General features: G+C 42.0%; 1 long non-coding RNA gene across 3 annotated transcripts in view; it reads right to left on the bottom strand.

The window, feature by feature from the left end:
• LOC146860533 (uncharacterized) overlaps positions 1-13,343 on the bottom strand; it is a 183,403-nt gene that overhangs the window by 59,316 nt on the left and 110,744 nt on the right. Inside the window, exon 5 of one of the 3 annotated variants that reach the window (XR_014979161.1) lies at positions 4,665-4,824. The exons of 1 other annotated variant lie outside the window; for it this stretch is intronic. This is a non-coding gene — a long non-coding RNA (uncharacterized LOC146860533). Of the gene's footprint in view, positions 1-4,664; positions 4,825-9,871; positions 10,123-13,343 lie in introns of those variants that run through there. One more of the 3 variants, XR_014979164.1, reaches the window with a different exon arrangement.

Below are 13,343 nucleotides of genomic sequence, written 5' to 3'. Positions count from 1 at the left end.
CATCCTCATGGGAGTGGGACACTGCTGTCAGTGATGTGTTGTTATGGCACTATCAACATAGTCGAACATTAGGGATGCGTACATACACCCATGGAGTTGTGGTCATCTGATCACGATGTACACACCCCCATGTCTCTGTCCACTGCTGGTATTCCTCTGCATCCACCCCTCACATGGCTCTGTCCACTGCTGGTATTCCTCTGCCCCCTCCCCTCACATGTCTCTATCCACTGCTGGTATTCCTCTGCACCCACCCCTCACATGTCTCTGTCCACTGCTGGTATTCCTCTGCACCCACCCCTCACATGTCTTTGTCCACTGCAGGGAGTAATAGGCACCCACCCCTCACGTGTCTCTGTCCACTGCTGGGAGTGATAGGCACCCACACCTCACATGTCTCTGTCCACTGCTGGTATTCCTCTGCACCCACCCCTCACATGTCTCTGTCCACTGCTGGTATTCCTCTGCACCCACCCCTCACATGTCTCTGTCCACTGCTGGGAGTAATAGGCACCCACCCCTCACATGTCACTGTCCACTGCTGGGAGTGATAGGCACCCACCCCTCACATGTCTCTGTCCACTGCTGGTATTCCTCTGCACCCACCCCTCACATGTCTCGGTCCACTGCTGGTATTTCTCTGCCCCCTCCCCTCATATGTCTCTGTCCACTGCTGGTATTCCTCTGCACCCACCCCTCACATGTCTCTGTCCACTGCTGGTATTCCTCTGCACCCACCCCTGACATGTCTCTGTCCACTGCTGGGAGTAATAGGCACCCACCCCTCACATGTCTCTGTCCACTGCTGGGAGTGATAGGCACCCACACCTCACATGTCTCTATCGACTTCTGGTATTCCTCTGCACCCACCCCTCACATGTCTCTGTCCACTGCTGGGAGTGATAGGCACCCACACCTCACATGTCTTTGTCCACTGCTGGGACTCCTAGGCAGACACCCACCCACCCACCCGCACCCTTGGTGCAGTACACTGCTGTCCTGGCCATGAACACACCCCAATATACTGGTTATATGCTGCACCAGGCCCTAAGCCAACATTTGTGGCGTGTGTATGCCTTGTATCACAAATGTACTGGTGCCCTAGGGGTACGGGTGATGCGGTCCATACCCCCGCATTCATAGGTTGGGTACTGTCCATACCATGCGTACCCCTACATCACCACTACAATGGTGGTACGGGCCGTACCCACGCCCTCAGAGCGTGGGTACGGCCTGTATCAGCATTGTAGTGGTGATGTAGGTGTACGCGTGGTACGGGCCGTACACACGCTTTGATGGCATGGGTACGGCCCGTACCACCATTGTAGTGGTGATGTAGGGGTATGCGTGGTACAGGCCGTACATATGCTCTGAGGGCGTGGGTACGGCGCGTACACCTACATCACCACTACAATGGTGATACGGGCCGTACCCACGCTTTGAGGGCGTGGGTACGGCCCGTACCACCATTATAGTGGTGATGTAGGGGTACGCTTGGTATGGGCCGTACCCACGCTTTGAGGGCGTGGGTACTGCCCGTACCACCATTGTAGTGGTGATGTAGGTGTATGCGCCGTACCCACGCCCTCAAACCGTGTGTACAGCCCGTACCACGCGTACCCCTACATCACCACTACAATGATGGTACGGGCCGTACCCACGCCCTCAAAGCGTAGGTACGGCCTGTATCACCATTGTGGTGGTGATGTAGGTGTACGCGCAGTACCCACGCCCTCAGAGCGTGTGTACGGCCCGTACCACGCGTACCCCTACATCACCACTACAATGGTGGTACGGGCCGTACCCACACCATCAAAGTGTGGGTACACCCTGTACCACAATTTGTAGTGGTGATGTGGGTGTACGTGCCGTACCCACGCCCTCAGAGCGTGGGTACGGCCTGTACCACGCATACCCCTACATCACCACTACAATGGTGGTACGGTCCATACCCACACCCTCAGAGCATGTGTACGGCCCGTACCACGAGTAACCCTACATCACCACTACAATGGTGGTACGGGCCGTACCCACACCCTCAGAGCGTGTGTACGGCCCGTACCACTCGTACCCCTACATCACCACCGCAATGGTGGTACGGGCCGTACCCACGCTCTGAGGGCGTGTGTACAGCCCGTACCATGCGTACCCCTACATCACCACTAAAATGGTAGTACGGGCCGTACCCACGCCCTCAGAGCATGTGTACGGCCCGTACCACACGTACCCCTACATCACCACTACAATGGTGGTATGGGCCGTACCCACGCCCTCAGAGCGTGTGTACGGCCCGTACCACAAGTAACCCTACATCACCACTACAATGGCGGTACGGGCCGTACCCATGCCCTCAGAGCGTGTGTACGGCCCATACCACACGTACCCCTACATCACCACTGCAATGGTGGTACGGGCCGTACCCATGCTTTGAGGGCGTGGGTACTGCCCGTACCAGCATTGTAGTGGTGATGTAGGGGTACGCGTGGTACAGGCCGTACACACGCTCTGAGGGCGTGGGTATGGCCCGTACCACCATTGTAGTGGTGACGGGTACGCGTACGCGGGGATTGGTGGACACACCCCCCGAAGTGACCAGACCCTGGAGGTAATGTATGGACAATATATGGTATTTTTAAAATTAGGTAGAAGTTATGTTTCCTGCCCCTCGCCCCCCCTTTGTCCCTGGGTGTTGTGCTGACTTTCTGCAGCATGCACAGCAGTTTGGGTGCACCAGGTTGTAGGCTAGGAGGGCCGGGATGACACGTAGGATGGAGTCCATGGCTGTCCGTCGCGTACCGCTGCTCCTTCTTCACGTCGTCCTCAATTTCCCGGGAGTTTTTGGCTGCCGTAAAATATTTGCCATGCGGAGTGACGTAGGCACGAATCGTACTTGCTGGTCCGTAAAATGCTGCCTGTCTCCGTCTGGACGTCACGTACGCGATGTCCCGGATCGGAATTGTGGGTATTTTTTCGCTGCACGTAGTTTTTTACGATTCGTACAGAAAAGGTATTTCTGTACGAATCGTACTTGCTGCTTTGTAAGGAGGATTTCCCGGGTACGAGTCGTATGGAGAATACGCTCCGTACGACCATTCGTACCCGGGTTTTACAGGATCGGAATCGGCACCTTAATGTTTAAATAGAATTTACACAAAAAAATGTAAGCAGAATGTATTGCATTATATTCCTTACTATAGAAAAGTCTGTCTTTTATGGTGATTATAGTCACTCCTATCATGTGACATGATGATACAATAGATTTAAACATCATGATTGGCGGCATTTCTTCATGTAATCAAGGTCACGTGTAGTGACCGAAACGCGTTATGGCGAGTTTGGTGTGAGTAAATGAAGGAGATTTAAGCACAATTGTTGGAGTCCGTAACCTTCTATCCGCTTCAGGAGGATTTGGGCTGGGAAACGTTGTGGCATATATATATACATATTACCCATTGGCAGTCACCAGTAGGTAGCCATAGTTAAGACCATGTTTCCATAGGAAAAGCATTTTTTGTTTTGACTTACCCATATCTTTGGCACCATTTGACGAATCTTCCCGAACGTTTCCCAAAATTTTCATAGTGTGTCTTGTTGTGCATGGAATGTTTCAGGGTGATCCGTCTAGTGAGGGCTGAGGATATATTCTTAGAACTTCCCTTATTTTTCGGGTTATGTTCCTACAGATCCAATATCTTATTTTTATAACCCTACACCTTCACCACAGTATAAAAATATGCTTACATAATCAACATTGGTTTATTACAATTCATTTATTTCACTACTAGACTTAGAGGGTTATGAATGCTGGAAGAACAATATTGATCTTGAATCTGTTTTGGGTACATAATACTGGCAGGTTCAAAGTGCTGCTGATGCTTTATTTAGGGTTTTCTTGATCCCTAGCCTAATAATAATTCTAAAAAAAAAGGAGAGCAAACTACATGTCTTGGCTAATACTAACTATATATATAGGCCAAGCATTCCCTTTGTTGCGAAATTTGATAATAGGAAGTAGTTTATTAATTTCACAGAAGAACAGTTCAAAGAGATTGTGTAAAATGGAACATACAATTCATCATTTTCTAGTTCAGGAGGATGGTTATAATGGGCAGTTGATACCAAAAGCTTTAATGCCCATTTTTTAAACTCTTTCAATGGGTTTACAGAAAACAGGCCAGATCCCTGTTATATTCTGTAGCAACACTCTGGAGTAGTTCCTGCCAATAGCGTAAGGACATTATGCCAGTAATGGTTAGAACAGTCCACATGGTCCACACGTATCACTCCTTTCGGATACTATGGATTTTCAGGATCTTTTATTGGGTCCCAGAGCTCCTCATTGTAAGCATGTTATATATGCTACCTATAATGAAATTTGGGAAAATGCTCAACAAGAAGCTGCTGAACAATTAAAATTTTCTTAGAAAAAACATTGTGCACAGGTATTTATTAATTGAATAATATTGTTTCATCTGCATTTGATATCATACAGAATGACGTGTCTATGCTGCAACATGGTCAAAAGTGAAAACAAAGTGAGTCCCTATTCAAGTTCCATACATGTATGAATCATGTGTTGGACATGTAACATTGTATTATAATAACAGTTATACAGCAAACAATGCAGTTAGACACAAAGAGACCTATTACCAAACAATGAACATCAAAAGAATTATTTATTACAATTAAAACAATATAGTCACACTTGGGTTAAAAACATCTCATATTAATGATACATTGTCAATAATAATCAAGAAAACTAAAAAAGTCGACGCAGCGTTTCGGTGACTTGTATCTCTTTCACCTTCCTCAGGACAAAGTTTTCTAAGTGGTAAGAAACAATTAATTATTATCACTGTAAACATAAAGTGTCTCATCAATTAACAAAAATTAGTCCAAAAAGCTTTGTATAAAAACATATATGTGACTACTGCTATGTCTTATACTGTATTTAGTCAAACCTATGCAGCATTGTTCCGCAATACGTGATCTAATAAACTTGTAACATCTAATATACTGCATTTGGTTTAGACATCATTCATCAATATACTACAACACATGATCCAGCTAAAATGTAGGGCAACGTGTAACTACATGACCTACCTAAATATGTTTCAGCATTTAATTTGCATGAAAACAGTAGGGGAAATGTTCCTCCACTGTGTTACTTTTGATAATGGAAATCTAGAAAGAGGTAAAAGGTAGAATGTATCCAAGGGAAGTGGTTGATGTTTAACTATTCCCATCCAATGAACCTTATTACATACCTTAATATTAAAAACCACTCAATGAGGGTTGTGTTCGTTGGCGCCACCGAAATCAAATTATTCGGGTTGAATATTAGAACAAGAATCTAGGTTAAACAATATCAAATCCCAGATTAGTTACCTAAAATGTTATGAGCTCCCATTGGGGTATACCCTTTATATAGATGGGCTTACCGTATCTAAGCTGATACATTCATAGATCAAACTAATGTGCCGTGACCATAACTTGATTTTTCAAATCTTTTCCGGGTTTGGATTTTAGCTGTTTTAAATCATTGGCGATGAGCTACTGCACTACAAAGAAAACATAATTGTTTGCTTAGATCACTAGTAAAAAATGAGAACTGTTTGATTTATACCGGTTTGTTCCTCGTCATTACCTGATATAGTTGTACTGAGAATAGGGCAACTGTGGTAGATTAGAATATGTAATAATAAACGGAAAAACAACGTTTTACTCATGTGACTAATTGGGTGCTCATTACTTAACTAATGTTGCCTGTTTATCATTGCCCCATAAAGTGGCCCACATAATGTGACTACTGACCATACCTGAAATTAAGATGTTATTGTAATCTTATGAGAGGAATTATTCAGAAAATGAATTGTAGTGCTCTTCAATTTTCTTTTACCGTGATCAACTTCTGCTGATGGCAACGACAGATGGCTCTTAGTCTTTAGTCACTGTTAATAAAAACCATCAGAATAATAAATTCAGGACGGCAGTTTTTGTAATCCTCGTTTACAGCGATATCTGCAGGTATATTCCAAGCAAATAAAGAAGCTAAGATGCAAACCACCGTTCTCTCACATTTAACCCTACGGTGGTCAATGAAAAACATAAATGCAACTGAGCGGGGCCACCAGGTTTTTAATTTGCTATCTACTGGCCCTACCGGGGAATTCAGTAAATAAATAAAGCCTGCCTAGAGCATTTAAAGCAGCCAACATAAGGGTTGTTGCTGTATCAGCGCTTACCTGTAAAAAGCACTTTGGCCTCCCTGCTGCCAATGAAGAACTTCCGGGTCAGGATACACAACAGTGGTGACCCAGAAGGTTGGTTAAGTACGTTTTTGATGCATGACGTGATGCGTATTAGAGACAATAATTTTTCAAAACAGGGGGGTATCTCAAGAATCTTACCTAGCCTACGGTGATTGAAGAATAAAGGTGTTCATTTAATATATATATAGCGAAGGTAACTAAAATTTTAACTATGTAAACAAACTTTGTTAGTTACCGTGTGTTAATGTAAATATGGCAGCCATATTGTAGAAGGCAAAAGAAACTATGTATCTCACTTTATTAATTATAGTGCGTTTCTTCTTGTATCAAAACTACCTTCAGTATAGACCAGTCTTGATAGTCATTAGATTAATAATAAAAGGCAGCTTTGTGACCATGCAATAAATGCCATCTTTTATTTGGCAGATGATGATATCCAAAACGTCAATACCTTTTTGACTACGACGTAATGCGTGAAGCAAAAAAGTATACAGTTCGTACACCATACTAATCAGCAAGCATTTTATAGATTTAAAAGCCATGTATTCTTGTGGACATATTAGTCCTATTTGGGGGAAAAGGTTAATACAGTACATTCAACCCCATTCTAACTGAAAAATAATTTAAGAAAATGTAATATATATTTCAATTCTAGTACGCTACATCTTATGTCCTATTCTTATTAGGCTTGACAAGCCTTATCCACTCATTATATTAATCGTAAGGAACTAGGTTGTCTTAAAGTCGTACCAGTATATATTGAGTCGATGGAAACAACCAAAATAGATGATAAGGTTCCTACAGCAAGGATGAGTCTATATTAGATTAATTTTTCCCAATCTTCCTTGCTGTTTAATCCATTTCTGAAGGTATTAAAACGGGACATATAAAATTGTTCGCATTTTTTCCGTTTTGTTGTTTGTTCCCCACCGCGGGCATTCATATGATTCATTTCAACACCACGCCATCTGAGATCTTCAACTTTATGGTGCATTTCCAGCCAATGTTCAACCAAAGGGGCAGTTTTCTTGTTGGAGCATATGGCTGATTTATGATCATTAATTCTAATCCTTATCTCTCTTGATGTTTCACCAATGTATCCCTGATTACAGGGACACAAGATTAGGTAGATCAGATTTTTTGTGCGACAATTTATGAAGTTCCTGAATTTGTGGGTCACCCCGTTATGGGAAATCATGGGTCCTTTAATTATATTGTTACAGCTGTTACAAGCACTACATGCAAAGGTGCCGGTAGGCAAAGGGGCATTAATAATGAGGAGTTGTTTATTTTTATTAATGACTCTGCAGGTATGTACAAGGCAATTCCTAATGGTATGGTTCCGTCTAAAAGAGAACACTGGTTTTATGCAATTTCTCTTTGCCTTGAGCATTGACTAAGTGCCAATTCCTATTGATGATATTCTTAATTTTGTTACTGATATTACTGTAATTTGTTACAAAAATCAAGGGTAAGTTCCTAGAGTCCGAATTGTTTGGTTTATTATCAAAGAGGGAATCTCTATCAAAATATTTGGCTCTAACATAGGCTTGTTTGATCAATTTCCTAGGATAACCTCTATTCAGAAGATTTCTCGTAAGTTTATCAGTGTGTTAGTCATAGTCCTTAATACTGGTACAATTACGTCTCACTCTTAAGAATTGTCCAAAAGGAATATTATCCTTTTGGCAAACTGGGTGATTGCTATTATAGTGTAACATGGTATTACGGTCGGTGGGCTTTGTGAATAATTTGACCTGTAACTGTCCCTTTTCATTTTTCATCTTAATGTCCAAAAACTCACAGCTTTGTCTGTTTACTGTAGATGTGAATTTTAAATTAATATCACCTAAATTGAGCCATTCTATGAATTCATACAAGGTTTCTCTGGTTCCTGTCCACAAGAAAAATAATAAATTCATAAATTGTCGCACAAAAAATCTGATCTACCTAATCTTGTGTCCCTGTAATCAGGGATACATTGGTGAAACATCAAAAGAGATAAGGATTAGAATTAATGAGCATAAATCAGCCATATGCACCAAAAAGAAAACGGCCCCTTTGGTTGAACATTGGCTGGAAACGCACCATAAAGTTGAAGATCTCAGATGGTGTGGTGCTGAAATGATTCAAATGAGTGCCCATGGTGGGGACCAAACGGAAAAAACGCGAACAATTTTATATGTCCCGTTTTAAAACCTTCAAAAAGGGATTAAACAGCAGGACGAATGGGAAAAATTAATCTAATTTAGACTCATCCCTGCTGTAGGAACCCTATCATCTATTTTGGTTGTTTCCATCGACTCAATACATTCTGTTACAACTTTATGACAACCTAGTTCCTTACGATTAATATAATGAGTGGATAGGGCATGTCAAGCCTAATAAGAGTAGGACATAAGATGTAGCGTACTAGAATTGAAATATAAATTACATTTTGTCAAATTAATTTTCAGTTAGAATGGGGTCGAATGTACTGTATTAACCTTTTCCCCCACTTATGACCAATATGTCCACAAGAATACATGGCTTTTAAATCTATAAAATGATTGCTGATTAGTATGGTGTACGAACTATATACTTGTTTCAGCACACATTACGTTATGGTCAAAAAGGTACTGATGTTTTGGATGTTATGTTATGTTATGTTATATTATGTTAAGGGGGGCTTATAGAGCGCACGGCTACTCAAAAAGAGTGTCCCGGCGCTAAATATCACCATCACCATCTGCTAAATAAAAGATGGCATTTATTGCCTGGTCACAAGGCGGTCTTTTAATATTCATATAATGACTACTAAGAGTGGTCTATACTGAAGGCAGTTTTGTTACGAGAAGAATTGCACTATAATTAATAAAGTGATAGACATAGTTTATTTTGCCTTCTCCAATATAGCTGCCTCATTTACATTAACACACGGTATCTAACATCGTTTGTTTACATAGCTAAAATGTTATTTACTTTCGCTACATATATAGTAAATGAACACCTTTATTCTTCAATCCCTGTGGGCTAGGTAATATTCTTGAGTTAGCCCCCTGTTTTGAAAAATGATTGTGTCTAATACGCATCACGTGATGCATCAAAAATGTACCTAACCAACCTTCCGGGTCATCACTGTTGTGTATCCTGACCCGGAAGTTGTTTGTTGGCAGCAGGGAGGCCGAAGTGCTTTTTAAAGATAAGCGCCAATACAGCAACAACCTTAATGTTGTCCACTTTAAACGCTCCAGGCAGGAGTAATTGATTTACTGAATTCCCCAGTAGGGCCAGTAGATAGCAAATTAAAAACCCGGTGGCCCCATTCAGTTGCATTTATGTTTTTCAATGACCACCTTAGGGAGAACGGTGGTTTGCATCTTAGCTTCTGTTATTGCTTTGAATATATCTGCAGACATCTCAATAAGCGAGGATAAAAAAAACAAGTCCTGACGTCCTGAATTTAATATTCTGATGGTTTTTATTAACAACAGTGACTAAAGACTAAGAGCAATCAGTCGTTATCATCAGCAACAGTTGATCACGGTAAAAGAAAATTGCGATTCTCCTATTACCATGACTAGAGAATCTGGATTTCATTAAAGACTCGGAGGCTAACATTACGCATATAACTTTTAATGCAGTCCCAAGCAGCCGCATACATCATAAAGTCAAAGGGTTCCAGAATAGAACACTCAGAACAAATAAAAGGCATGAGCCCATAACATTCTGCCTCTTTTGAATGTGGCGTAAAATAGGATAAGTCTCATAAAATTGAAAAACTCTAAACAGTTCAATAAACCATAACAAAACGAAGAACATGCCGAGCGAAGAATGCAGGCAGGGTCGGAATCAAATCATGAAAGATTATCTGAAAAAAAGGAGAGAAAATAAGTACATTTTAAATGATTAAGATAATAAGTAAAACAAGAAGTAAGCAAATCTTGAGATAAGCAGAATCATTGAAAGAAGACATGTTTGAAAGAGAAAAACCCAAACTTAAGTTAGGAACATTGTAAAGGCACTGTAAAAACACTTCAATTATACTGTAAATTAATGACAGGTCGATAATAAATAATTGGACAATAAAACAGTACATTTAAATAAATTCAAGAGAAAGGGAGGGTGGGATAATGTTAGCCCCCGAGTCTTTAATGAAAACCAGATTCTCTAGTCATGGTAATAGGAGAATCGCAATTTCATTACAAGATCGGAGGCTACCATTATGCATGTTGGTAGCCATATAAAACAACATTAGACATATGAGCAATTGGTTTACAATAATGCTGCGCGAAAATACTAGCATTAGACCAGTCAGCAGCTTTTAGGATAGCATCCAACTTACCACCAGACCAGAAGGATTTACTGGTCAAAGCACCTCTGATCGAGTGAGGATTGAACAAATTTAAGTCAATACCTGCTAAATTCATAGCTACTTTGACCCATCTGGCGATAGAAGTAGAGGTTATAGCATTGTGCGGTTTAACGAAGGAGATAAGGAGTTAATTCACACCAGGAGGGCGAAGAGCGTTCATTCTGCATTCATAGTCTTTCAGACAGTCAACCACGCAAAGTTTTGTGCATAAGTCAAAACGTGGATAGAAAATAGAGTCAGTCATAGTCTTGGTTCTTCCAAACAGATCTAATTTGACTCCAAACATGTTATAGGATCTATTGGAGATTTCGAGAGCTTTAACATCTGAAACTCTACGACAAGAAATAAGACAAAGAAGAGTAGCAAGTTTAATGGAGAGGTTTTTCCTACTTAAATGAATATTATCGGGCCAGCTAGAAAAAAGGTCAAGAATAAGATTAACGTCCCAGAGGGACTGATATCTGGGTTTAGGAGGTCTTCTGAGTCTAAAATGCTTTTGAGAATTCTACAGATAATTGCTTTCTTACCTATCGTTTTACCATTAACAAGAGCATGTCCTGCGGATATAGTGGATCTATAACAATTAATGGATCTATAGCTGAGACCTTGTTCGAATTGTTCAACTAGAAAGTTAACTATGTTAACGATAGGTGCTTCCACGGAATCCAAATTCCTTTCCACGCACCAACGTGCCCAGGATTTCCAAATGTTGTTTTAACTGTAGTGCGTACCTGGGGCCCAAGACTCTCCGAGGAGAGTAGCAGCTGTTGACGAAAGTCCAGAGAGATCGTTGGATCTCCTGACACTCCCCAGGCAAGAAGGTTCAAATTCCCTGTTTGAACCAGAGGGTGAATTTGACCGTCTACGTCTGTAAAGGTCCCGGAGGGAGGGAATTAGAAAAGGAATGTCACAAGCCAGTTCTAAGGTTGTAGGGAACCAGGCCTGGGATGGCCAGAAATGAGTCACTAGGACAATGGAGCATTGTTGATGTCTCACCTTCTGGAGGACTCTCTGGATCATGGAGAAAGGGAGAAAGGCATATGCGTTGGTCCCCTTCCAGCATTGGAGAAAGGCGTTCACTGCTAGAGCACCCGGGTCGAGCATCCAGCTGTAATAATTCACCAGTTGGAAAGTTAGTCTGTTCGCAAAGAGATCTATTTCCAAAGGACCCCAAATTTTGTCGAGGGATCTGAAGACAGAGACGTTGAGTTTCCAATCGCTGTGATCCAAAAGGAACCTCGAGTTCCAATCCGCAGATCAATTGGATTTTCCTGGCAGATATTCCGCCTTCAGAGCTATCTTGTGTTCTAGGCAGAACATCCAAAGTTTCTTGGCTAAATTTGAGAGGTCTGCAGATTTTGTTCCTCCCAGATGATTTATATAAGCAACCGCGGACATGTTGTCCATCTTCAGAATGACTGATCTGCCCAGAAGGCAATTTTTGAAACTCATCAACATCAAAGCACAGTGAGTTTCAGGTAATTTATGTGGTGAAGGATTCTGCTTGAGACCAAACACTGCAGTGTTCTGGTCTAGGAGACAGGCACCCCAGCCATGAAGGCTCACGTCTGATTCTAGAATAAAGTCTGGTGCAGAGCCGAAGATGGCATCCAAGTTCTTCAGCCACCATGTGAGTTCCAATCTGGCTTCCTGGTCCAGCGAGATGATATCTCCGTACCAGAGGCCTGATCTCAAAGCTCTCGCTTTTACTCTTTGGAGAGGTCGGTAGTTTAGGGGGCCCGTAAAGACAACTGGAATAGAAGAGGAAAGGAGACCCAGAAGTCTGGCGAGTTCCCTTAAGGATAAAGTCTCTTGTTTCAAGACGTGTCTTATCTCTTTTCTGATTTGGGATATTTTCTTCGGTGGGAGTAGGAGAAGACATTTCGTGGTATCTATGGTGAAGCCTAGAAACTCTAGAGATCTGGAGGGAGATGAGATTGATTTTTCTCTGTTTATGATGAAGCCTAGGCTCTCTAGAAGATCTATAACAGTCTTCAGGTCCTGGAGGATTTGGGAATGATCCTGGGAAAGGATGAGGATGTCGTCTAGATATATGATTAAATAGATACCCTTTTGTCTTAAGTAGGAGGCGATTGATCTCATCACTTTGGTGAAACACCAAGGGGCAGACGTGAGGCCAAAGGGAAGTGCTTGGAACTGGAAGAGATGATTCTTCCACATGAATTGGAGGAAGGATTGGTGCACCTTGGCCATAGGAATGCTGAAGTAGGCGTCTTTTAGATCTAATTTGACTAACCAGTCCCCTTCCAATAAAAGGTCTCTTAAATGATGGATGCCTTCCATCTTGAAGTGTCTGTAGACGAGGTATTTGTTGAGTTCCCTTAGATTTATTACAGGTCTCCAACCTTTGTCCTTTTTCTTGACAAGGAAGAGAGTACTTAAGAATGTAAGCATTTGCAGAGGGACTTCTATTATTGCGCCTTTTTGAAGCATAGAATGTATCTCTTCCTCTATTATCTTCTCCTGATCTAGGGTGAGAGGAATGTCCCTGGGAAAAGAAAATTGAGTTGGAATCTCTGTAAAATCTATCATAATCCCTTTCACAGTATTCAGAACCCAAGGATCTTAAGTAATCAATTCCCAGTTGTGATAGAAAAATTGGAGTCTGCCTCCCACCTTTGGGGAAAATGAGGTGGGGGGAAGAAAGCTCGTACTTACTCTGGGAGTTGTTGTCATTCGAAGAGCCTCTAGATCTG

This window comes from Triturus cristatus, chromosome 3_1 (genome assembly GCF_964204655.1).
Source record: "Triturus cristatus chromosome 3_1, aTriCri1.1, whole genome shotgun sequence".
Taxonomy (NCBI): domain Eukaryota; kingdom Metazoa; phylum Chordata; class Amphibia; order Caudata; family Salamandridae; genus Triturus; species Triturus cristatus.
This window is presented reverse-complemented; position numbering and strand designations above follow the sequence as displayed.